A 24,542-nucleotide genomic window follows, 5' to 3' on the forward strand; every position below is an offset into this window, starting at 1 on the left:
GGGCGCAAAATACGCTTAAATATGATATTTTATTTTGTCTAGATTTCTTATATATTATTATAAAGTCGTGCTTTTAAAAGTAAAAAAGTATATAGGTACCATCAGCTAAAATCGAAAGTGTAGCATTCAAAGCTGGTGACATCATCACTTTACCAACGTAACACGCATAACAATGCGATTAAAAATTAAAGATAAACTAAGATGAATGTACAAAACGATGCATTTAATTTTGACCCATTGTAACCCTTAGAGACTATTTAAACCGGCTAAAGACCCATAAAAGAATGGTCTATAAAAAATCTAATCATTTGAGGCCCCTAGCACCGCAGTGAAACTTTTGGTTTCGGAAGAGATAGAGTTTGAAAATATGATGACATACAGACCGACAGACAGACAGACATAGAGCCGTTTATATCTTAGTGATTCTTCTAATATATATATATATATATATATATATATATATATATATATATATATATATATATATATATATATATACAAATTTGTAGCCATGGATTCGCTGTATAATTCATTTGGTTATGATGTTTCTCTTTAAATGTTAACTTGGTGCCAATCCCCTCTACTGCTGCTGATCGAATTATTTATCAACAAAGTTAATATCGTCTCTGAAACGATTCGTTTATTTTCATTCTTAGAAGTTGTGTACGTGATCATAAATCTATATCATATACCTCCGATTGATTCTTCTTGCGCTCTAGAAGATCTAACTCCTCTTCTATTGAGCTGATTATATGTATCTGCAATATTTTGGACGATTGATCGTAATTCCCATACTTTCTACTAACAAAAGCTAAAAACTTACTCATCCATTGTGTTCTCGCGTTCTAAACACATTTTATGGTATATGAGTACGATACTCATCTTATATATATACTGCTTTGGTATTCTGTGTCGCATTTTATTTTTACAAAATGCTATCAAATCGTTATTTATTAAGACATTAACAAACTTTATGAACTTGAATGTCTACTAAACAATATCCTCAAGCTTCTCTGGTCTCTCTGCACAGAGATTAGTAAAGGATGATCTGGTATGAGACTATTTTCTCTACAAGTAAACCCTGAGTATATCTTCAAAATTACACAGCATTCGCTGCTAAAATAAGATCCCCTCAGTATCGTTAGCCCACATTGTCCTTGCACCTTTTTTCAAGTGATGTTACCCCAAGTAGCAACATTTCTCATGAAAGATCCAGACAACAAGAGAGATACATTATAACATATTTAAATGGTCAATACGGGAAAAGAAAACCATGTTCCCAACTTCTTTAGTAACTCAGTGTTTTAGTAGTTAAAGAGAACTTTGCCGGAATATTCGAATATATGTTTATCTAAAATAGATATCAAGTGTTAGCAATCGGAAGTGAATAGCTTGATTTCTAAGTACTTGCTACACGAATGCCCTATGCCACGTTCCCAAGAGATGTTTAGGAATAAAGAATGAAACTTCCAGCAGGATGGAGCACTTCTCCACTATCATCATGACGTAAGAGAATATATTGATAGTCATCTGTGAAGCAGATAGTTAGGAAGAAGAGGAAGTATCGAGTACTGTTCACGTTCACTGAATTTGAGCCCCCATTGTTTTCCCCTTTTTTGGGGCCGTGGGAGATTGCATGTGAAACACAGGGTTCACACCGCAAAACGAGCTACGATGATGACTGAGTTAAAAGCAACCATTAAAAGAGGATGTGTCAACATACCAATTGAACTGATTAAGAACGTTTTCGATTTAATCAGTGAGCGCTGTCAGCTGTTCATGGACCACAATGGCCAATAATTTTAACATTTTCGATAATTAACTAGTTTCTATATTTGTTCACAGTATTTTTATGCATGAAAATTTTCTTTTTTATAAAAAATGTTGGATAGTCATTTAAAGAGTGCATACATTTTATTGGGACACTCTGTATGTATATATACATATATATAACTTTACATATGAAGCGTGGCGTATATATATATATATATATATATATATATATAAATATATGTCTGTGTGTGTGTGTTTATGTAAACACGTGTGTATATACACATGCATACTTATACATATATATATGTATATATATATATGCAAACACGTTTATGTATACACACATGCATATATATATACACGCAGATATAAAAAGAGGTGCATATATAGAGTTACGCACGAAATACACACATATAAGTATATATTTTCTATGAATAAATAAATCAGGTATGTATATAGATACACATATATAAGTATATACATTTTTAATCTATACATTAATATATAACTACTTAATTTACTCACATAAATTTAATATACGAAAGTATAGATTTATGCGTACACTTTAAGTATTTACTTCAAAAGTGCTCAATACGTAGGTAGAGCTAGTTAGTAATTTATAAAATATATATGCCGATAAGGCTACACTGAATATTCTGCGTTTCATCCACTATAGGATTCGTCAGGCTTATGCGAGAATTCTGTGGTTGCTTCTTGTTTTTATATATCTGGAGGATTTCTAGTAAGCCAATCAGCTTTCTAGTATCCACCACGCCCCTTCCTATCAGCCAATGGGCATGCATTTTATCGAACAAAGGATCTGTTTTAGAACTAGGTTAGTGGTTTAAGGTAGATCTTTTCCTTCCTTTTTATATATATATAAATATACCTATGTGTACACACATACATGCATATATACATACATATATATATATACATATATGTGTAGATGCAGAGGCATCAGATCTTGTGGGATTATTCATTCTATATACCCTCACAAGCATATTCGATACTACGGATATCGGCCTATATAAAGATGACGGACTAGCTATAATAAAAAACTCCAACAAAGTCAAGGGAGAAAACTTTAAGAAAATCATACACAAAGAAATGAAAAAATTAGGCCTAAAAGCTGACGTATCAGCTAACATAAAAATAACAAACTTCCTGGACGTCACGTTAAACTTAGATTAAAACACATATGAGCCATACTTAAAAGATAACGCTACTCCAATTTACGTAAACCCTAAGTCCAACCACCCACCATCAATTATAAAACACATTCCTAACTCGATCGTAAGCAGACTCAGTAATAACTCAAGCGATGAAAATGCATTTAACAGGTCAACCAATATCTACGAAACAGCCCTAAAAAATAGTGGATACAAAAATATCGATATCAATATAAGCAACAAAACACCAACAACTATAATAAAATTAAAAATAGAAGAAAAAGAACTATAATTTGGTATACGGCCCCATACAATCAAATGTTAAAATCAAAACTTGGCAAGAAATTTCTAGATCTTATTCAAAAACACTTTCCCGCAACCAACCCCTTACACAAAATCTTCAATAAAAATACCTTGAAGTTATCTTACAGTTGTTGCGAAAATTTAGAGATGATAATTAAAGCACATAATAACAAAATACTGAATGAAAACAATGTAAACAACAACAAAATAAACAATAAAAAAGTAGACACCATGACAGAAATAAAACCAACACTAGCAGAAATAATAATAATAATAATAATAATAATAATAATAATAATAATAATAATAATAATAATAATAATAACAACAACAACAATAATAATAATAATAATAATAATAATAATAATAATAATAATAACAAACCAACCCCGGACAAGAACAACCATAACATAAATAAAAATACTAATAACGAACAAGATAAATGCAATTGTAGACACCGCACACTTTGCCCAGTCCAAAATAAATATCTAACAAAAAGTGTAGTTTATCAAGCAACAATATTTGCGAAAGAAAACCCGAATAACAAGAAATATTACATAGGCATGACTTCCTTAGATTTCAAAACCCGATACTATGACGACAAAGTACATTCAAAAATAAAAAAAAAACACCGTATAAAAACAACACTAGCGAACAAATACTGGGAACTCAAAGAAAGCGGACATTCGCCGGTAGTCGAATGGGAAATAATGAGACAAGCTATCACGTGCAGACATTTAGACGACCCATATAAATTATGCCTCCATGAAAAATTTGCTGTTCTGTACTTTAAAGAACCCCAAAATCTACTAAACTGTAGACGAGAAATAGCAAACAACTGTGTTCACAAAATAAAACTTACTCTAGGATAGCGATACAAAATAGCTTTAAAACTAACAATAACAATAGAAAACAAACAAATAAATAAATTAAATAAACATAAATATACATAAACGATCACACATATATGTATATGTATATATATATATGTATATATATAGGCATGTATGTGTGTACACATAGGTATATTTATATATATATAAAAAAGGAAGGAAAAGATATACCTTAAACCACTAACCTAGTTCTAAAACAGATCCTTTGTTCGATAAAATACATGTCCATTGGCTGATAGGAAGGGGTGCGGTGGATACTATAAATCTGATTGGCTAACTAGAAATCCTCAACATATATAAAAACAAGAAGCAACCACAGAATTCGCGCATAAGCCTGACGAATTCTATAGTGGATGAAACGCAGAATATTCAGTGTAGCTTAGTCGCCATATATATTTTATAAATTACTAACTAGCTCTACCTACGTATTGAGCACTTTTGAAGTAAATACTTAAAGTTTACGCATAAATCTATACTTTCGTATATTAAATTTATGTGAGTAAATGAAGTAGTTATATATATATATATATATATATATATATATATATATATATATATATATATATATATAAAGAACAAGTATGCAGATATATGCTTACATTTATATGGCCATACTGAGTCAAGAGTGGATGGTTATATAGGTTAAAGTAATAATAATAATAAAAAAATATTGTCAAATCGTAGACTTTGCAGTCCCAGCTGACCACAGGGTGAGTATGAAAGAAAAGGAGAAACGAAGCAAATACACAGAGAGTTAAAAGGGATTTGGATGATGAAGAAAATCAAAATAGTACCGATAATAGTAGGAGCACTAGGAAAAAGTATGGCAGAAATGTGAATCAGAGGAATAACTGCAAAAATACAACGACTAACGATAATGAAAACGGCTGAAAAATTAAGGAAAACCCTTGAATGTGGGGAATAACACAAGACAATATAACAAAGAAGCGTTACAGGGAATGAAGGACGCCGAAGCTGCATATCAACAAGTTCTACACCAGCATCATGCATCCCCCCATTGTCTCATCACCGCCCCCCCCAATAGAAAAGTGATGCCAAAGAGCCGAGAAGGGTCAAGGAGGATGGAAAGACCGAGGAGAGAGCGCTGGCCAGACCTCCGCTGGACAAGCGCGAACAGAACTGGGACCTTGGGGAGACTGAGTGCCACTCAAATTCCAGTATAAATCAATGGCCACTACCAGCGAGAAATCAATGGTAAGCGGCTGTTGCGATGATGCAAATTCATTTGCAAATGCTATCGCAGGAGGTAGAGAGAGCTGGACGTCTGGGGAGACTTCTTGTCACTCAGCTTCCAGAGATCACCGCAGGTCTCCAAACCGATCGTTTGTTGATTTGTGTGAAAGCTCCACGTGAGCCAATAATAATAATAGTAATAATAATAATAATAATAATAATAATAATAATAAGTATAAATCAAAAAGTAGTAAAAATATAAATAAGTATAGGGATCAATTATAATTCGCTAAGTAGATTTATAGATAAAGTGGTTACAAATATGCATCAGAAATAAAAGGTAAAAGTTATTAATTAATTTATTAGGCTAGAATAACCACAAGTAGGTTAGGCTATATTCTTGTTATATGGTTAGTAGAATATTTAGGAGTTTAAAAGCGGTTGGACCGATATAGGGGAGCTGAAGATTTAAAAGTTGAAAGTTATGAAATTAAGGGTTAAGTCATAATGAGTTCGGATTCCTAATATTTCCGTTAAGTTTAGATATAAAAAGAGTCGGTGTATAAGATGGTATTTTGGAGAATAGTTACGCGGTTTATTACCTTAGTTCCAGGTATTAGATATATAATGCCAAGTGTATCACATATACACACATATACATATATACATATACACATATATACATGCATATATACATATATATACATATACATACACCAACCCATACATACACATAAATACATATACACAAATATGTACACATATATGCATACACACACACACACACACACACACACACACACACACACACATATATATATATATATATATATATATATATATATATATATATATACACGTACGCAGGGACACACTTACATACATATACATGACCCCCATACATATGCATATAAATACATATATACACATACATAAACACACATACACATCTATACCCACATACATACACATACATACATGTTTTTTTATATATATATATTCATCTACATGCTAGTATACATGACTACACATGCATATAAATATACAGGTCTGTAAATATATATGTACCCGCATATAAACTGTTGTATGTAAATATATAAATATACACACATATAAGCATATATGTACATATGCATCCATAAACATATATATATATACATATATATATATATATATATACATATATATCAAAATATATATGCATATACATATATACATATATATACACATACAAATCTCTCTATATATACACACACGTATATATATATATGTATATATATACACGTATCTATCTATCTATCTATCTATATATATATATATATATATATACATACATAAACACGTATCTATCTATGTATATATATATATATATATATATATATATATATATATATATATATATATATATATATAGACAGTCACGCATATATTCAAAAGACACATATACGCGTATATATATACTGTATATATGCTTATAGAGAAAATCTGCCTATACAAGGTGATCCCCCCCAAAAAAAACGGGCCCCAACTCTAATTAGGCCCTGTTTCTTAGTGTTTTGTCCGAATGAAATGAAACTTTGGTCATAACTAGTTTATTATATTCAAAACATCGCATCAAAACACTAGGGTCTTTGGCCTTTTTTTCTCCGTTGACTGTAAAATGCTCAGAAAAACAATTGAATGTCCTCTGTTTTTTTTTGGGGGGGGGTCACCCGTATATCTATCTATCTATCTATCTATCTATCTATCTATATATATATATATATATATATATATATATATATATATATATATATATATGTATATATATATATATACGTATATTTACTCGCATATATATATGCATACGCATATATACATAAATATCGTTACACACATATACATGTGTATATACATATATATACACGCATATATATGTACATATTTATGATGTATATAGACATATATATTAATCAAATATAAATAAATATACATGTATTGTATTTATTTAGCCACGTAGTTCCGAAATAAACACTTATGTGTGTGAGTTTTAGTGGGTGTCGTTGAAATCATAAAAATTAATATTCAATAGTTCTTTATTATTATTTATTATAGCGATTAAGTTCGATTCGATTTTTCTTCTCTTCTTTTTTTTTTACTGGTAAAGTTTGAAATCATTAATCCTGCGAATATCGTATAAGTTCACTAGTTTATGAAAAGAGTTGGCGGCATTTCCATGCTCATCTCTTTCTTTTTTTTTTACTTTCTGTCATTCTTTACAGCAACTATAAAAAGGTGCGAATTCATCCACAATGACCGCGAACGGCAGAAAAAAATAAAAACGAAAAACGGGCACACACGCGCGACTCCCCCTCTCCCTCTCTCTATCTGTCTATCTTTCGTCGTCGCCAACCCTATAAAGTGCTAACTTACTAATTTATTTATTTTTCATGCCTTTTTACTTTATATGAGAGCCTGTTCTCTTAGCTTTGTCGAACCTATATCTATACCGCGCCAACACGAAGTCAGTCATGTCTACTTGGGCGAAGAAAGAAGCCCATTTGAAGTTTTCAATTTCAACTTTTACACACATACCAACGCGCACCGGATACGACTAGTATCTCTCTTCCACTATTTCTTTCTCTTTTTTTTTTTAAAAAAAAAAAAAAAAAGCAAAAATTGTTTCGGTTACTGTTGTTGTTTCAAGTGCGTGGCTGTGTTCGATGTGGTTTTCTCCCGTCTTTGTCCAGCATGTTTTTGATGGAGTTACAATTTCAAACGGTTAGCGTTTTATGTAAATCATAGGGGCTTATCTGTCCCTTTTTTAATTAATTAATTTACTTACTTAATTAATTAATGCTTGGATGGTACAAACGAAACTGTCGGAAAACATATTAAAGTTTGGATCATAAATCTGACGTTTGTGAAGAAAGTTGTTTTGCTCCACTACTACTTGGGAATTTTGAACTTTCTGCATTTTAAGTGGACTATCCCAGGAAAGAACGACAAACAAATAGCGCAAGGTTAGTATTGTTTACATATACATCCATCCATATGTACATCTACATATATTTGAAAAACAATATACATTGCTGCTCCCCATTTGGGGGATAACAAATTGGTAAAAGGGAAAATTATTCCCAACTCGCATTTAGGTAAAAATGCACTTACGTATAAATAATTGAATTCATTCAAAAAGTATCACGAACTATTTTTTTAAATTATATTTTCACCCCAAACAAGGCACATTGACACTTTGATATAAGGGGCTACTATCAGGAACATAAGCTACAGTATATATATATATATATATATATATATATATATATATATATATATATATATATATATATATATATATATATATATATATATATATATATATATATACTGTGTAACCCGGTCTCCGGTCCCTACAGCTTTTTACACTTATATCTGGGGTTCTAATATACAGGTTACAATGTACATTAACGCAGGCTTTAATTTGGGACCAGAGAAAATCTCTCTTATGTATATATATATATATATATATATATATACATATATATATATATATATATATATATATGTATATATATATGTTTATATATATATGTATATATACATATATATATATATGTTTATATATATATGTTTAACTACTTAATTTACTCACATATAATTAATATACGAAAGTATAGATTTATGCGTAAACTTATATAAACATATATATACATATATATATATGTTTTATATATATGTTTATATATATATGTTTATATATATATATATATATATATAGTTGTTTACTTTGGGAAGTTACAATTGTTTTGTGTATGTGATTTTCAACAAAGTTTAATGAATGTTTTCTCGCCTTTTATAAATGTAGTAATATTAGCTATCGAAAGTTTGTTAATATAAGTTATCAAAAGTTTACATTAAATAAAACTGATTAAGATTAAGGTTTCCATATTTGATAAGGAAGTGTTTATTTAATTTAGGAAAAGACTTAATTAAGCAGCGCTCCCTCTCTTTTTCTAACACACACATTTTATTATTTCATTTACGCACAGAAAATGTTATCAGTAGATATGATATTTCATGTACCGATTTGCAGTATTTAGTACAGAAGTGTTCAATACGAAAATAGAGCTAGGTAACATACATATATAAATATATGAAAGGAGTTAAAAGTTTGCAAATTATGATTTACAACATATATTGTTCGCACACAATAAACACAAGATAAAAAAATAATAATAAAGTAATTTTAATATTCTGTCACAAAATAAATTGTTCGCAAATATATAAATATATATATATATATATATATATATATATATATATATAAATGTTATACAAATTAGCTATAATTTTGCTGATTCGCACAAAAATTGACAGCTTCAAAGTTTGAAAGAAGTAATATTCTAAAGATTATATATATATATATATATATATATATATATATATATATATATACATATATATAATATATATATATATATATATATATATATATATATATATATATATATGTATTATATGTATATTTAAGCTTCTTCGTGTCAGTACAATTAGGGAACCAGGTATTAAGCACATTAAATACATATATATATATATATATATATATATATATATATATATATATATATATATAAAGGAGATTAGAACAATAGCGTGTATTTTAATGTAATAGTAAAATTATATATATATATATACATATATATACATATATATATACATGTATATATATGTATATATATACATATATATACATATATATATATGTATATTTATATATGTATGTGTATATATATATACATATATATATTTACTTAAGTTTTGAAATATTGTAAAATAAAATTCCATATAAATATTAATATCAATATTTATAAGACAATCCCAATCAGATAAAAAAAAGATCAATATACGAAAATGAACAATTGCATAAATAAAAAATTTGGTGTGAAATTCGGTAAAAAATTACGAGGAATACACAATAGATTTTCAACAGATATCTCATCAGAGAAAATGTTTTAAGCAAATTAAATATATATACATATATATATATATATATATATATATATATATATATATATATATGTGTGTGTGTGTGTGTGTGTGTCTGTGTGTGAGTGTGTGAGTGTGTGTGTGTGAGTCAAAATACGTTATCGATATACACATATAAATATATACATATACTGACATATAAAGTCATATATATATATGCCTATACATATGCACACACGTAATCTAGCACACACACACACACACATATATAAGTGTGTGTATATATATATATGTATATATATATATATATATATATATATATATATATATATATATATATATATATATATATAATATGCAGATTTAGTTCGTGTCTCGAGCACTGACACCCTTGCCGACTTATATAAGTTTTAGGATTGTAATGCTATCACTTAGAATGCAAAAGAGGTGAATGTTTTTTGTATTGTTAGCATTGTTATTATTTCTGTGACTGGTTTATATGCATTATTTTTCTTTGCGTGTTTACATTATATTACCATTGTTGAATACATATGTTGTGTTTGTTCTCAAGCTATAAATGACTAACATTGTTTTCATATATATATATATATATATATATATACATACATATATATATATAAATATATATATATGTATGTATGTATGTATATATATATATATATATATATATATATATATATATATATATAACCCTTATCGCTGAGTGGCCATTGGGCCTTGATAAGTGGTGAACTCCATGTAAAAAAAAATGTATATATATATGTATATATATATATACATATATATATACATATATATATATATGTATATATATATACATATATATATATATACATGCATATATATATGTATATATATACATATATATATACATGCATATATATATATATACATATATATATATATGTATATATATATATATATATATATATATATACATGTATATATATATAAGGCAATTTGTCCTAATATTTTCATTACTTACTACTTCGTTTTTACTCATGTATTTATTTTTTCACGTTCGCCCCAGACAAAGGACATCGCCACTTGGATATAAGTGGCTACTATTTATGACCATGCCTAAGAAAGATTAACAAGATGTTGGTCAACGTTACATTTAAATTTCTGCATATCGGTACATGAAAGCAGGTATTGAGTACAGTTGAAGTAAATACTGAAAATCGATAGAAAAATTTTGAAACTTTATGACATTTCATGTGGATATTTATAATAATAATAATAATAATAATAATAATAATAATAATAATAATAATAATGATAATGATAATAATAATAATAATATATATAAATAATAATAATCATACATATATAAAATAATAATAATAATAATACATATAAATAATAATAATACATACACATAAATAATATATATATATATACATATATACATATATATATAACGAGAGAGAGGTTATAAAAATCTTTAAGATTTCATCTGCTTTACTTCTTTATTGATAGACACTAAACGAAAACTCGAATACGTATCATTAAAACTTCTATTTTTAATTGAGATAACGTTAATAATAATAAGGGGAATTTTAATTTTAGACTGGATAAAAGTATTGTTTACACAGAGACAGAAAGAATGATGATGATGATGATGATGATGATGATGATGATGATGATGATCATGATCATGATCATGATCATGATCATGATGATTGAAACTGCAAGAGAAGCAAAAACAAAAAATACATAAAGTAATCCTACATGTAACAAAGAAATCTGAAACCGCAAAGTTACCCCCCCCCAATAGGAAAAAAAATCGTAATGTTAGCATAGACTGGCTCCATATCAAATAGGCGTGAAGGGAAGAGTATGATGGAAAGACCTACAAAAAAAAGCACCAACCAGACCTCTATTTGATAAGCGCGAATGTAACCTTGGTGAGGCTTGTTGCCACCCAAATTCCAGTAAAGGTCAATGGTCGTTCTTAGAAATCAATGTTAAACGGTTATTGCGATAATGCAAATTCATTCGCAAAAGTTATCGAAAAATGTGGTGAGTGTTGGAAATCTGGGGAAACTTGTCATTGAAACTCGAGAAACAGCACAGGTTTTAGCAGAGGATATCTCTGATGATGACATGTGTGAGAACACCTGTAGATTAATAATAATAATAATAATAATAATAATAATAATAATAATAATAATAATAATAATTACATCCCTCCAATTCTTTACAGAGCTTTATTAAACCCAAACCACAGCAATAAGTATTCCATTGACATAATAACAAAACACCGATTTCGCACCCGACCCGATGGATAAAGCAATGTATGTAAAAAAGAAGAGACATATTATACTTCGCATTTGTCTTCGTTTCTAAAGCCGCATAGAATTCGTTCCAGGATCAAAGTGAAATATATGTGGGTTTATGTTAAACAGGGTAACTAATAGATTAAATGTGGAATTGTGGTGACTGCTGAAGTATAACTGGGTGACAGACTGAAGAACGGATCAAAATCTAACGTGTAGGTAGAAGCATGCTACGCTAGTATACCACCGATCAATTTTTAGGCATTTAGCCTAACATATAAGTGATTTTTTTTCTGGTCCTTGTTCTAAAATCAACCTATTTATAAAGCATAACTACAGGTTTATTTTATGATGTCACAAAACGAAAATGTCATGTTACAAAATCCGCGTAAATTGAACGAATAGTTTTCATTTTTAACTAAGAAAATCAAGTTGTATGAGTAAGCAAAAGGGTCTGTCCAACGTCGCCATTTAGAAAAAAACAAAAAAAAAAACAAAGATAACTCTACAATAATTCAAACTTGCGAGATCAGCCTTGTAATGTTAACGATTTCACATTAATCGCTTTGAATAATTAAAATTTTTTTATGTATATAAATATATATATATATATATATATATATATATATATATATATATATATATATATATATAAACTTGATCAATTAACGTGATTTTTGGAATATGACATTTTCGTTCCCTGACGGGTACATGCACCACAAAGATATTTGTGTGGTCTTTTTTTTTTTTAATTAAGATTGTGGACTTGCACCATTTTTTTCAATTTACAAAGAAATAATTCAAAGTGCAGTATTTGTTTTATTCTGTCCGAGGAGAAATAAATCGTTTACGTTTGTCCTAAACCAAAGTGTCCCCTTGAGGGGGAGGGGAGCTATCTGCCACATAAAATCTGACTTCAACAGAGATTTTTCCTCGACCCCCAAATCAGCAGAATCCAAAGCATTCTTGTAAATTACATTTAACTGTTGATTGCGGTATGATCTAGCCCTATACAATTCTGGGAGATTTACTTTCTCAAACTTTGCCTTCTTTCTTTGAGAAAAACTTAGATTATTGCTAATCGTATAAGGCGCCTCTATTAGGGAATGCCAGGCATTTTTTGTAGGGTCAGAGAGCTCCTCATCGAGAGCGCTAATATTTAAATCCCACTCTCGGACCCTTGTGTCACATTTCTCACTGTGAAGAGAAATTAATGCATTCATATCAAACTTTGACTCTCGTGTCAATGTAAACAAACAGAATGTGCGGCTCCATTGCAGCTGAGCAGCTCCTTTACTGCATTGATTTTAAATCTTGTAATTAATATTTTTTAATCCTGATTTCTTGTTTTTTTCCCTCGTTTAACTACAACTGGTGGAAAAAATTCCCCTTTTCCCGTTTTTTGCACCTAAAATGAATTCCATGAGCAAAGTTTGTTTCCAAGAACTACCCATCGGTGGAATACTATACTCGCCGTTTTCAATTCAAATGTTTAGAAAATATGTTAAGCCGCCACCTTAAATAATCAACTTGAGCCGAGTCCAACTATAATTACAAAACTTTAGGGTGTTTTCACACTATCCAGCTGAAAAAAAAACATTAATCTTTATCCTCGAATGGCATTGGGCGTTAATAAGCAGTGACTCATTAATTAATAAAATAAATAAATTTTTAACCAAACAGGAATGTTCCCCATTTACTTGCTGTCAGCAAGGACAGAATAACAAACAATATGAACAAATAGAGAAGAATTCGGCCATTTTTACAACAGAAAGCAAAGCAAAACAAAACAAAACAAAAACAGATAAAAAAATAAAATTAAAACAAATAAAAGTTTTTTTTTTTTTAACTTTGAAACTACTGAGCTAGAACGCAAAAACAAATGGCGTTTACGTTACAGCCATTTGGATTCTCAATAGTCGCTTAAAAATTGATAATGAAATAAAATATAGGGAAGTTGAGATCACCTTTTCTTTTTTTTTTTTCTTTTATACGATATGGCGTAATAAAAGATTTTTTTTTTTTTTTTTTTTTTTATTACATTTTCACCCCAAACAAGGCAAATTGCCACTTTGGTGTAGGGGGCTACTATCAGGGGCAACAACTACTGGGGTACTATGTAGGGATTTGGGCAGCAAGGTGTCGGTTCACGTTACACTTGAACTTCTGCACGTCAGTACTGTTGGGGAAGCAGGGACCTGGAATGGAATTCCAGAGTCTTGCGGTTCTGGGGAAGAAACTATTGGAGTAAAAAGATCTTTTACATCTAGGGACCTCTACAGTGTGGGGGTGGGATCTAGTAGCCTGTCGGGTTTGTCGAGGGTGCTCGCGTCGTGGGGGCACAAGTGATTGCAGTTCATCAGAGCATTCACCACTAAAATACTTGTAGAACAGGCAGAGGGATGCAACATTTCGTCGATGGGACAGAGGCTGAAGCTTAGATGCCAGTTCAGGGCCTATCAGATTTGCGACTCTCTTTTGAACCTTGTCAAGGAGCGAGAGACTAGTAGCAGATGCACCAGCCCAGATGTGGCAGCAATACTCCATACATGGGCGAATGGTGGCCTTATAGAGGTACAGGATACTTTCGGGTGTTAGTAGTTTTCTAGCACGGTAGAGAGAGCCTACCTTTCTTGCAGCGGCCCTGGCAATGCCTTCAATGTAATTGTTCCAACTCATGTTTCCTGTGAACGTTAGGCCAAGGAGTTTGAAAGATGGACTCTCAGATAAAGAGTCGTTGGCCATTGCTATTGGTGGTAGAGAGGGTTTCTTGTAATTATTGAATGAAACTAGTTTAGTCTTGGCAGCATTGAACGCGACCAACCACTTTTGTCCCCATTCCACTACAGATTGGAGGTCTTCCTCTAGTGTTTCTGCCATTTCTTTAGAAATGTGTTCATTCGTCTTCCTGTCGTGTCTGCCATAGAGTGTAGTGTCATCAGCATATATACCCATCTCAGAGGCAATGTTGTCGGGGAGGTCATTTATGAATATCAGGAACAATAGAGGTCCAAGGATAGAACCCTGGGGCACTCCCGCATTTATATCATATTGTTTAGATGTGCGACCGTCGAGGACTACCTGGATTTTTCTCTTATCTAAGAAGGATTTAATTATGTTAAGTATTCTACCAGTGATACCGTAAGATCTAATCTTCCTGAGGAGACCCTCATGCCATACCCTGTCAAAAGCCTTAGATATATCTAGAGCTACCGCTCTGCCTTCCCCCGCTTTGTCAAGTGATTGGTATATACGTTCAGAGATCACGGTGAGGATGTCTGCTGTGGAACGGGCTTGTCTAAATCCATATTGTTTGTCAGTCAGTAGTTTAGCATCTGTAAGATGATGGACTAGAGCATGGTTAATTATGGTCTCAAATATTTTGGCAAAAAAATTTTTTTTGAAAACTTTTATGCCATATAAATGATACAATATATACGAGGTGCCTTCAATAAGTTTCCAAACTTGTTTGTACAGGCATTTACATTTGTCGTAGACTCTTGAAAATTCGGTATGTTATTGCTATACATCTTATGAGATAACTGACTAATTTTTATGATTTAAGGTTCAAATGAATAGGTACAATAGGAATTGGATACGCCCTACTAAAGCCTGATCGTAACAGTTTGTAAATTTCAAAAATGCAATCTAAACGTGAGGACACTTTAGTTCTAAAGGTGGAAAATGCCACAAAAATGTATAGAATGCTTCAGACTGCTTTTATACCATCTTGAATGAACCGAGCATCAATTTTCGAGTAGCATAAAAGATTTAAGGGAGGCAGGAAGTCTGTGAAGGATAATGAAATATGCGGGAAGAGTAAGGAAGTCAGAACACCAAAGTTGATTGGCCAAATACAGAATTTCATGGATAAGGACCGTCGAGTGTCTAAAGAGATAATAAGTGCACAGTTTGATGTCAGTGTGAGAACTGTACTCGCAGTTATCCACGAGGATTTGCACGAAGTTTTTCCCGAGGGTGCAGTCCACAATGTTATTCTTGATGATGGGCATCAAGATAGTTCCTCACCCTCCCAATAGTCCAGGCCTTGTTCCCTGTTACTTTTTGTTATTCCTTCAGCTCAAGGAAAACCTAAGAACTTGTGGTTATGAGACAATCGAGGAGATGAAAGAGGCTGTCACGAGGATCATTAACACGCTCACATAGGGCCTTCAAGAAGACGCTGGGACGGTACAACAAGTGCATTGCAACCGGAGCAGATTACTTCGAAATTGACTCGAGATTCATGTGTGTACTAGCAATAAAAGTGCCCATATGAAAAAGTCTGTAAACTTATTTAAGCCACCTCGTAAATGACAGTTAGCTGGATCCTCGATGTTAGACTCCTATAGAATGTCAGCTGTAAAATCGATATTTGATTCTGGCTAGTAAAACGTTATTTATTGTGATTAATTTCCTGATTGTTTGATCCAGGTTCCTGAGATTCTGTTTGGTTTGTATAATTTATGAAGAGTTCAGAGAATGATACAATATGAATGATTAAAATTGAAATGTCTGTACAAAAAAGTTTAGAAACTTATTAAAGATATAAAAAATAAATAGTTATAAAAATTTGACGCAAAATAATATATATATATATATATATACTTGCACTGTAGAGAATCTACTGTTGCTTTTATAAAATTATTTTTATATATAATTGATTGAATTAAAGTTTAAAATGCAAAAGTCAAGTATCATGCTTCAATTGTGCTCTAAAAGCATCTAACACGCCCCTGTGATATTAAAGAACCTACTGCTGGTTTTATACGCTAAACACATCTTTTTTGTCACGTGATGCTTTTCATTACGGGACATTGTCTGATTGAAAAAATACCCCCCCCCGTCAAACTACTTCTCTATCCTCTCTGTTTGATAAAATTAAAACCCTTAAACTTTTTGGCCATGTCAAACGATCAACCACTGACCTATCAAAGGTATGCTTTGAAGGTATGTTAGAAGTCAAAAGAGGCAGAGGAAAGCCAAAGAGAAGGTGGAGCGAAAATGTTTTTAATTGGACATCGGACAACAGTTGGGCGTCCATCAACCAACTTTACCTGGATCAGAAGGAATGATGAAAAATCAGTCACGTGGGTTCGCAATCCGCAGCACACGGAAGATGCAACTCATGATGATGATGCATTTCTTATCATCTCTCGGTCTTACTGGATTCCAGGACAAAAATCAATCTAGTCTGGTGGAGTATCCGGCTTGGAGTAATATCATTTGGAGAAGTTGCACAATTCCTCGTAAAGGCCAATGTAGGTTGACCATAGCGAAGAGATCTTATTTGTTTTTGTATTATGTTATTTTGAATATTTAGTCACAGTTTACTTTCAAGGAAAAGTATCCTAGTGCCAAGTTGTCCTGACGAACCCCTGTACAGAAAAACCTTAGCCACTCGAGGATATTGTCTAATTGCTATTCAAGTTCTGGTTAAATCAGATTGTGTACTGACACGAGCATTCTAAGGACAGTTTTCTGTGCCTTACGACTTCCGTACTGGCTCATGACACATTAGAAGCGGATGTTTTATTTATGACGTTAGCACAAGAAGATTACTGCACAGTGACAAACTGGCTCCGGTTTTCAACAGAGCCGCATCCTTTCCTAGATATATGGCCTAAAACATGTATGGTAACATTTCGGAATATCAGAGGGATATTAACAAGTTCTACATATTGTCCAAGCATAACTCTGCAAGGCAGTGATATTCATCTCCTGCAGATATTATCGCTTATCTGAATACACAGTGCCTCGTATTCCCAAACAGTAACCCGTCTGCCATTCGTCAGGCTACACGTCGCTTAATCTCTGCGATCACTGTAACAATGTAATTATGACGTATTACAAAACCTATTTACTGATTAATCGATAAAGTAACCGAAAAGATAACAAAAACAAATGCTCCCACCGGGAATTGAACGCCTAACAAAAGTTTCAATCAATCACTTAAAAATTAAATGCACTTACTATCAGATCGTTGAAAACAAACTGCTTTAAAAGCTACTTACTATATGGTTTATGCTTGCTGCCAAAATACTAAATTCCATGTGTTTATTTCATATATATATGTGTGTGTGTATGTGTGTATGTGTGTGTGCATATGTGCGTTCATTATATATATACATGTATCTTTATATGTATACATAAATGTATCTTTATATATGTATATATATTTATATATAAGTTTATACGTATGTATCTATATATGTATATATTTGTATACATAAGTGCATATGTGCGTTCATCATATATATATATATATATATGTGTGTGTGTGTATCTTTATATGTATATATATATATTTATATATATGTTTATACTTATGTATCTATGTATGTATATATGTATATATTTGTATATATAAGTATATATATGTAGATTCCTTGTACATATATATATATATATATATATATGTATATATATATATATTCCTCGTATATATATGTGGGTGTGTGTTTGTATGTATGTATGTATGTATGTATGAGTGTTGTTGGGATAAAATGAAGTATCGTATTAAAGAAATTAGGAATCCATTAAGTTTTTTTTTTTTATTAGTGTCTGATAAATGTTTACTAGTGTCAGAATTTCTCAGCTGAGGAGGTTGGATCAAATTTCAAAAACAGCAGCAACATGCCCAACAGAACCAAATAAGAATCTCACTTTTCAAGACTGTTGGAAGATTTCATTAATATTTTAAAGAAAATATCATATAAACATTAAATGTATAATTATATACATATAATTATATATATATATATATATATATATATATATATATATATATATATATGGCAATTAAGCTACACAGAATATTCCGCGTTTCATTCTCGTGAGAATTCGTTGGGCTTATGCAAAGAGTTATGGTTACCTCGCGTTTTTTATATACGCACATACTATTGAATTTTTAGTTAGTCAAGCAGCTTTCTAGTTTCCACTGAGCCCATCCTAATCAGCCAATGGGCGGGCATTTCAGGACAAATTTACAGTTGACCTTAGGTTCACCCCTTTATTTGTGTGTGTTATTCATAGGAAGAGTAGATATCTAAATAAGCTGACTTATTCTCATCCTAGTTGTAGTTAGATATTAAAAAACGACGACAACGACGTTAGATATGTGATTTTTTTCTATAATTCGTATATTATTTTAGTTTATATATATACAATTATTTATGTATGTATGTATGTTTATTTTATTTTTATTTTATTTATTAATTTTCTATTGTTATTGTCAATTTCAATTATTTTGTATCGCTATCCTAGAGTAAAGTTTATCCTGTGAACATATTTGTTCGCTATTTCTCTCCTACAGTTTATTAGATGTTGGGGGCTCTTTAAAGTATAGGATAGCTAATTTTCATTCAAGCATAATCTACATAGATTGTCTAGGCTCCTAGATGAGCTTGCTTGTCTTACTATTTTCGAGTCGACTATCGGCGAACGTCCGCTTTCAAATCAATACTGGGAACTTAAAATATGTACGAAATGAAGTGCTGCGTACTTTTATTTCCTGCAACAACGATCTTTTGTTTTTTAATGTGCACTATAAACATTTGAATGTGCTTTCTAACATTGTTGCATGTTTTCAGTTTTCAATTCGCCGACCGAGAAAAAATGGCGCTTCTCCAGAATTCAACCCACCATGAAAAGTAAAAAAAAAAAAAAAAAAGAAGATGGTGTATTGTATGTACTCGTGACGAAAAGTAAATATCGTCCACTAAAATCATATAAATTAAAGAAAATCATTTCTCAGCGAATTTGAATTTTTCCAATGTCTTCTCTTCCCATGTTAAGAATGGCTTTCTTAAATCTCGCAAGTCTGAATTACTTGGACTTATTTCATTTATTCATTCGGGGCTTTTTCAAGAACGTGCCGCGATCGTCGCTCGTATTCAGCCATACAAGCTGATTTTTTTATTATTATTTAAAAATAAAGCTACGAATTCATCAATTTGCGTGACTTATTTGGATTTTTTTATTTATTTATTTATTTATTTTTTCCTATCGTAGGGGAAATTTTAGACAAGCACCAAAAAAATACAATTGCTTTTACAATCAAGTTTACGATTAGCGGCAAAAATAGTTAACTGTTAGAAATTAGAATAGGCTGGAATTTGGATTCTTGTATGTTAAATTTATAATCGACACTGATTTCCCATTTTAAAAACGTTTTTATTTTCTTTCTGACAATTTTTTTTTTCGGGTGTTCACACGTAATCGTTGATAATTTTTTTTTTTTTTACATGGGGGTCACCACTTATCAAAGCCCGGAGGCCACTCAAGGATAAGGGTTATTGCGTGTACAGTAATCAATGAGATAGTATTGTAGTAATCATTAGTATTGCAGATTTGATAGTGTGTCTTACTTAAGAGGGCGGTTTGTCAGGAATTTGTTTATGTTGGACTTGAAGACATCCCAGTTGTAGTCAGGTGGGAAACAGGCAAACAGAAGAGAGTTCCACAGGCGTGCACTTCTGAGAAAGAAGTTCTGCTCGTGGAATCTACGTTTGGATTTAGGCACAGATAAATTTATTGTAGGGTATTAACTTACAAATTTACGCCGATTTTTTTTTTATAAAAACTAAAAATAACAGTAAATAAAAAAAAATACGAACTTATTTATGGGATTTGAATTTTAAATGTAAGACGTTCTATCGAATGTAATGGTTCACCGATTTTTTGCTTCTTGTCAAGAATAGTAAATAAATAAATAAAAATAAATAAATACAAATAAATAAATAAAAATAAATAAATACAAATAAATAAATACAAATAAATAAATAAAAATAAATAAATAAAAATAAATAAATAGTAAATAAATAAATAAAAATAAATAAATAAAAATAAAGTAAACGAAATAAATAAATATAAATAAATAAATAAAAATAAATAAATAAAAATAAATAAAGTAAACGAAATAAATAAATATAAATAAATAAATAAAAATAAATAAATAAAAATAAATAAATAAAAATAAATAAATAGTAAATAAATAAATAAAAATAAATAAATAAAAATAAATAAAGTAAACGAAATAAATATAAATAAATAATAAATAAACAACTAAATATATGCGCTCGAATATTTTCACGTCCCTCTGTCGTCCTATTGCAAATGGCCTAGATTATCTGGTATCCCGGCACGCGTGAAAGGAGGCATGTGCGCCCGAGGGTGGGGTCTGTTGTTGACGGAGTTGGGTACATAAGCAAGCTACGATGACATGACATTCTTTTTTCATTTCTCGTCTTGTCGGACGTTTTGCAGCTGCTAAATGGATTCTTAGTGATTAGTTACATCAAAGTTTGACACAAGGGCAAGCACGAAGGATGTTTGGGGAGAGTCGTTTCGTTTTTCTTTTATTGTTACTACGTTCCTTTGTATTTCTTTTGTTGATTGGAATCTTCATATCAAGTCAGGCTGATGATTCCCTTTCAACATTCGTGTTGCTTATCTTCAAGTATTTTGCTTTTTGTTGTGTTGTGTCCAACATTACTTCTATTAAATCTACAAAGGATTCATTCGTCGTCTGTAGTCATGTCCTTTAACTCCCACTTTTGCAAATCCGCATCATTTCGATTCATCCTTCAGTTTGTATGTCAAACAATACACCCTCACACACACACACACACTCACACACACACACCCTCACACACACACACACACACACACACACACATATATATATATTATTTTTAAAATGTAATCATCCACTGGCACGTGTTTCGTCGTCTACGACTCATCAGAGTGGCTGAATATAGCGATACTCTGATGAGTCGCAGACGACGAAACACGTGTCAGTGGATAATTACATTTTAAAAATAATATATATACCGCTCCCCATGTGGGGGTACCAAATTGGTTAAAGGGAAAATTATTCCCAGCTCGCATTTAGGTAAAAATGCGCTTTCGTAAATAACTGAATTCATTCAAAACATATCGCTAAAACCAAAACAAACAACATATATATATATATATATATATATATATATATATATATATATATATATATATATATATATATATATATTAGGTTTAACACACTTATAAATTATCGTATTAAAGAGAGTTAATTAATTACAAATAGGTAATATAAAGAACCAAACAATAGACATCCCAATGAGTTTGGGTCCTGCACCTTCTTGGGTAAGTTTGCATCTACATAAACTTCTATAGATACCTCCATCCCAGAACTAATGCATATTGTTGCATGTTTAATGCGTGATTAAAATATCTAAAAAAAAAAAAAAAGAAAAGACTTTAGGGAAACAATAACTAATTGGCTCAACCTAAATTTCGAGGTGCCTTCAATAAGTTTCCAGACTTTTTCGTATGGACATTTTATTGATAGTGCACACATAGGACTCTAATCCCTTTCGAAGTAATCTCCTCCGACTGTAATGTACTTCTTATACCGCTCCAACAACTTCTGGAAAGCTCCATGGAAGTCCTATTGTGTGAGCGTGCCAATGACCCTTGTCACTGCCTCTTTCATCTTTTCAATTGTCACATAACGGCAGGCTATTAGGTTGTCCGTGAGCTTAGGGAATAGCAAAACGTCACAGCCTTCCTTGAATCTTTTATGCCACTCAAAAACTGATGCTTGATTCATCCAAGATATTCCAAAAGCAGTCTTTGGTACTTCATATGTTTCTGTGGCATTTTCCTGAATTTAAAACAGAATATATTGTATATCGTTTTTCTAAAGTGTCCTTGCATTCAGAATGCATTTTTGAAATTCATCAATTGTGACAATCAAGAATTAATATGATGCATTCTAATTCCTGGTGTAACTGTTTATTTGACCCTGAAATCATAAAAATTAATCAACCATCTGATAAGATGTTTAGTAATAACAAACTGAATTTTCAAGAGGCTATGACAATTTTTTTTAAATGTCTGGAAACTTATTGAAGACACCTCGTATGTGTGTGCATGTGTGTTTTTATTAATAAAAATAATCCTAAGCGACAAATTTAAAAAAAAACTTTTTGATTACTGCTTAAATTTCTGCAACTGATTTAGTAGATTTTTGCTGTTGACTCAGAAAAATAGCGTCTGTTTCTTTTCATATGGTCATGTTTTTATGCTAAGTTGATTTGAAAAAAAAAATCAGATCTTGTGACAAAATCGATTACATTTTTGTAGCATTATCGGCTGATTTCTGTCAACACATTTCATCCTAAATATGTTTTTAAGAGAAAACATGTTTTGCCAACAATTATATATTAATTACGGGTGTGCACACTAGAACATTTTATGACTCTGGATCCAATTTGTGCTTAATCTGTTGTGCCAATTTACCTCACCCTGAAACCTAAAATAACGCAAAATGGTTGGTAGGTTTCCCTTGGTTACGGACTACTTCTGTAAAATTTCGTGGTTATGTTTAAATTTTACAAAAATGAAAATGCTTTAACTCGTTTCTGCGCATGTTTTTCTGCGCGTACACTCGCGTGAATTAATAAAAACAAGCTAAGCAAATTTATATCTCCAATTTTTTTTTAAATTATCGTTTTCAATCCACCCTGAATACTATAAAAATCCAAATTTTTCTTCAATAAAGTTTTGATCCTCAATCCACGACAGAGCCTAGATTGACGTCGCTTTCTGCTGCTGTCAGCGTAAACCACCGAATTACGCAGTCATATGCATACGCACGCAGACATTAATGAACATACAGCCACGCATCTCATTATGTCTTTCATTACCGTCTGCGCATCTAAGACCAATGTATAAACATATTCATTGAAGTATACCTACTATTTCTTATTGAACTTTCTTTCTAATATGAAAACAAATGAGCATTGACTCTTATTAACGAATTTAATAAAATATTAATTTGTATAATTAAGTGAGGAAGTTTTGTTTAAGATTTTAACACTCGTGAAATCCACGCTCTGCCTTCTTCGATATCAGCTAAAGAATCTTCTTGTTTT

At 31.1% G+C, this 24,542-nt stretch overlaps 1 protein-coding gene across 4 annotated transcripts in view; it reads left to right on the forward strand.

Annotated features, from left to right (window-relative positions):
• The first annotated feature begins 7,628 nt into the window (after nt 1-7,628).
• Nucleotides 7,629-24,542, forward strand: part of LOC145263049 (beta-1 adrenergic receptor-like) — a 356,896-nt gene continuing 339,982 nt past the window's right edge. For 2 of the 4 annotated variants that reach the window (XM_080119875.1, XM_080119877.1), the window contains exon 1: nt 7,629-8,337. The gene's annotated coding sequence lies outside the window, so the exon portion shown is untranslated. The remainder of the gene's footprint in view (nt 8,338-24,542) is intronic. The other 2 variants (XM_080119878.1, XM_080119876.1) reach the window with 2 other exon arrangements.

The sequence above is a fragment of the Euprymna scolopes genome, chromosome 38 (genome assembly GCF_053919585.1).
Source record: "Euprymna scolopes isolate OS-2025 chromosome 38, ASM5391958v1, whole genome shotgun sequence".
Taxonomy (NCBI): Eukaryota; Metazoa; Mollusca; class Cephalopoda; order Sepiida; family Sepiolidae; genus Euprymna; species Euprymna scolopes.